The sequence below is a fragment of the Limulus polyphemus genome, unplaced genomic scaffold, assembly GCF_000517525.1.
Source record: "Limulus polyphemus unplaced genomic scaffold, Limulus_polyphemus-2.1.2 Scaffold2088, whole genome shotgun sequence".
NCBI lineage: Eukaryota > Metazoa > Arthropoda > Merostomata > Xiphosura > Limulidae > Limulus > Limulus polyphemus.
The window spans coordinates 164,628-169,595 of NW_013667698.1; the positions used below are offsets into that span (position 1 = coordinate 164,628).

The window sequence follows — 4,968 nt, forward strand, 5'->3', positions numbered from 1 at the left end:
ATTATCAGAAAAAATCTACTGTAATCTAAAAACAGTGTTTTTCAAATGGAGCTTTAACCTTAGAAAGAAAGTGAGACTTCTCTTTTGTTTTTTTATACGTTTTCTTTTGATATTGATTGGTGATTCATACAGTATCTACTCTCAAAAATAATGAGATAACTTTGGAACTTAGTTCTGTACTGTTCATTGAACTTTTCCATATATCAATGTTCCAAATCATTAATATTCTTTTTTTTATTAAATGCTTCAAAAGATTTTAATCCATTAGTAATGCTTAAACCATATTTCTATGTTTTAATAAAAATACATACATATCTACATGAAATTCATTATCCTCTGCCTAATATTTTTTATTTTTTTATACTCCCTCCTTTGAAAAATATATTTACATCTGTATAAGCAATAAATATTGGAAGGAAAATGGTACAGTCCAAAATTATTTTACACTTATCATTAATGACAATATTTGACAGTACTTGAACCTTCAGCCTTTGGTCAAGAGGATGAAAATTAAAACAATCACAACAATGATCAGTAAAACTTTACAACACTTTTTCTTAATTAATTTAACCCTTTAAAAAATATGAGTTTTTTTAAAATCATTTTTTAACTCTTTAAATACAGTAAAAAATAAGTAAAAAGATAAAAATCCTAGTCTGTTTGAAAAACTGAGAACCACTGACACAATTTATGTATATTAGGGATGCACAGGTACCCGTCCAGATAATCGGCCCCAGTTGGTTGTTGGGCTACCCGGCAATACCCATCGAAGTTAACAACAGCCGAATTCAGGTAATTGAAAATGGCATCTAAGCCCTAATCTTTATGGCAACTTATGCGGTACCAAAAGTTACAGTCAATAATTGGTTTAGTTAAAAAAAAACATGTTCTGAGCAACAAAGGCTGACCACCCGCTGAAATTTGGAGATTCAGAGAACAATAGAGGTTAATAACAGGCATGGCTTGAGAAGTGGATTTCTATAGAAGATGGTGGTTTTGAGAACAATAGGGGTTATGGTTTGAGAAGTTGGGGCTGGGCATTAATCGGAATAATGATTCCGAAATGTGTCAACATCACTGTTTCTGCGTTTAGATTCACTGGCCTCACTTTTGCAAGTCAAATGAAGCTCAATTTCCCACAATGGCCAGGATAGCAAGACATTATCTCTCCGCTCCTCTAACAACAATGAATGGGCTTTTGGGGCCACTGACAACATTATCACACATAAAAGGTCAAAAACAAATTCTAAAAATACAGCCATTCTGTAAAATGGGGTGCACATTTTTGCTAGTTAATCTTGAAAGTTGAAAATAAAACTGGAATGTTTTATTGGTGATTAATCAGTTAAATGTAATAAACATAAATTTTGTCTTTTTCTCTAATTTTTGTGTATGTTGTTTATTTTTTTGGGGGGTGGGAAGGGACAAATGGAGAACCTGGCCCCGGCTGAAGCTTAGTTTACTACCTATGCATCCCTAATATATATAGAATTAAAACTTTAAAGTTCAGTATTTCTTTTTTTTTTTTGCTGGGAATTTAATGATGGATTTTGATCTTTTAATTCTAATACCTTTTTTCTTTACCCAGCAAACATTAGTTTTGAGGTTTATCTGTTTATTAGCCAGATATTCCTAGTGTTAATAAGCCCCTGCAGCAAGTACAATAGAAACAGAAGGAAAGGCCAAAATGTCATAGTCAGGAAAGCTTGCTGGAGGAAGTAAGGTTGTTATGGGGACACAAGAGAAAGAACTTATATCCACAACAGAAGAAATGGAAAGCTTAGGATAACCTGCTGAGAGAATAATGAATGTGACTGATGCCAGAAATTTATATATGCTCATGTTACTAACAGTGGCAGAATCTGTTAAATAATTTTAAAAAAATCGTATTTTACTATTAATTATGGTACAACATTTTAATTATAAGTTTAATTATAATACAACATTTTAATTATGTGTAAATATTTCAGTAAATATAAAAACACCCATCATGATAACTGAAACAATATGTTTGAATAGTTAAAATATATGTGATCTAACTAAATATTACCAAAATTCCCTAACACCAAATTAGATAACGTGTTAATATAACTACATATTGCCAAAATTCCCTAACACCAAATTAGATAATGTGTTAACCTAACTATATAATACTAGAATTCCATAACACTGAATTAGATAATGTGTTAACCTAACTAAATATTAGTGGAATTCCCCAACACCAGATTACATAATGTGTTAACCTAACTAAATATTACTGGAATTCCCTAGCACCAAATTAGGTATTAACATACTCATACAACGTGTTCTATTAGTGTCCTTTCCCATGCCATACTGTACATAAACTTAATTTATCTACTTACTATAAGATGCCAAAGTAAACATTACATCAGTTGAATTTGGTTATTTATATGAAAATTCCCCTCACCATAATAAGCTGTACATCAATCTTATTTCTCTACATACTATTAAAATGTCTCTCACACCAAACAAACATCATTAGCATGATTATTTTATTTTAAAATTAATTTCCTTTACATCACTTTAAAATGTACCTCAATTTAATTTTGTTAATCACATTTGAAATTCCTATCACACTGAATCACATTACACCAATTGAATCTATTAATTTTTAATATGTTCATCACATCAAGGCGGGTATATAAAAGTCAACTTTCCTGTCTGATATGGAAAAAGTGTAACAATAGCATTAGTGATCTTTTATCTCGGAATAACGTGCTGTCTATCATGTATAATAATTGAAATTTATACGTATACTTAACGTATAATCAATCTTAATTAATATTTTCTATTGGCTTGGAACTGGTAGAAGCTCTAAAATTTTATCATGTGATTTTATTGCTTACTTGTATATAGTATTAAGAGGATTTTGTTCAAAATAATACAAAATATTGTCCCATGTGAACTTGGTTTTGTATCATGTCTTTGATGACCGAAGCCTTTGCAACAATGGTGCTACAGCTGGAAAGAGAAGTGCTTTTTTGTGTATGTAAGCATGTAGCATATAGTCTATGAAACAGACCAGGTGTTTCTTTTCTAGTATAGAAACATGAATATTTCAAAATTTTTCACACATAAGCATGTACAGGATTTGCAATAGAGAACTGATTATGGGATGTCAATAATGCGCTGATGTTCCTGTTACCTATTGCCAGAGGTCCCTTTTGTTCCAATTAATTCTATCATTGAAGAGGATTGTGGTAGATAGCAGAGTTTAATACATTATGTAGCTTCTATAGAAAATCAACTGTATAGTGGGTTTTGTGACAACTGAAGGCTGTCATCCCTACTTCTATTTATGGAAAGACCAAATGTCACATGCGTAGTTCATGCATTCTGAGAGAAATAACATTACTGTTTTTATACATATATATATATAGATGTCATACTCTCTAACAGAAAAACATATTTTTTTTCAGATCTCCTGAATAGGGAACTCTCTCCAAATATTAAAGCATGGTGCTGCCTTGTAATTTGTTTGGAAATAAAAGATTGCATTGCCCTTCATTTAACTCAGTCATGGCCAGAAATTACATTTTATTTTGCAGAACATTTTCTGTAATTCCTCTTGTTATTTCCAGTTACTAATCTTACCAATAAAGTGAACAGTATACCTGTGATTATAGAATTATGAACATACTACCCATGCTGTACAAGCACATCTGATATTGGCAATCTGTGCTAGAGATTGTAACATGGTGTACATATATAACTGACACTGGCTACCTGTGCTAGAGATTGTAACGTGGTGTACAAGTATATCTGATATTAGCACTCTGTTATACATTTTTACGACAAAATTAACTACAATACATTTAAATAATTCCATTAGCAGTTATTCTTTACTGATAATTACTGTTTAATGAAATTAATTTATTACATTGTTTTGTATTGATGTTAATGTCTGTACAAAATTTAAACATGTACAATAAGGCACATTTCTGGTCTATACTAGTAACAACATAAATAAAACTTTTATATCACATGCATGACTGCTGTTACCGTAACACATTAGTTTGAAAATAAACAATTCATATAGTAAAAAATATAACAGTCATTTTTTTTGCAAGAAACATCACACATCACTAATGTTTTCACTGAAACTCGACTTATATAGATTAAAAGTTATTCTTTATAACAATAGCCACACACACACACAGATATATATATATATATATATATTATGAAAAATGGAAACCAAAGGTAGTTTTGTACATGGTAAAAAAATTGATATCCTTTAAACTAATGTATTTTATATTTGTTTTTCAAAACACAGAATAAAAATAAAAATCATATCACATGAAAAATATTACAAATAAACAATAGAACAAGTGAGGAATAAAATACTGTTTCTGGGCAGTTACACATCTGAATCAATACAAAAATAAGAAAGTCATTTAGGAAGCAACATAAGAATATAAGTACATCAAATAGACAACACAAAACTTGAATTGGGAACAAACACATAACAGATCATCTTAGAGATTGAAAATATTCTATACACTACAGGAAAAAAAGATCAAACTAAGCTAACACGAAGCTCCTCTTAAGAGTTATATCAGTCTCTTTTTTTTCATAATTTAATTAGGATAAATTTTTCTTGTCTTCTTTATAATATTTAAGGTTTCTAGTGCCAATTTTTTAAGATGATAAAACAGAATCCTAGTTGATGATTTTTCTATGAGATTTCTTGATTGAAAGTTAAATATATACCAGGTAAACACATGGAATATTTATAAGTTGAGTTTCCCCTTGCCATGGGATATACTTAAATTCTCTGCAGCTTCTTAGCAGCTACTAGGGGGCAGTGTTCCTGCTAAACTGTACGGCCGCACAACAACCAATCAAGTGCCACGCACATCTTCGGTAATGTTGACGGCCTCAATGACCTTGGCAGTCGATAGGCCTAAATCCCACATAACCAACTGGTAGCATTGCAAAATGGCC

At 30.8% G+C, this 4,968-nt stretch overlaps 1 long non-coding RNA gene across 1 annotated transcript; it reads right to left on the reverse strand.

Moving 5' to 3' along the window:
• Positions 1 to 1,516: 1,516 nt before the first annotated feature.
• LOC111087388 lies at positions 1,517 to 4,962 on the reverse strand. The gene is made up of 2 exons (XR_002612090.1): positions 2,192 to 4,962; positions 1,517 to 2,139 (listed from the first exon to the last, which is right to left on the reverse strand). It is a non-coding gene; the product is annotated as an uncharacterized LOC111087388 (long non-coding RNA).
• Positions 4,963 to 4,968: the final 6 nt, after the last annotated feature.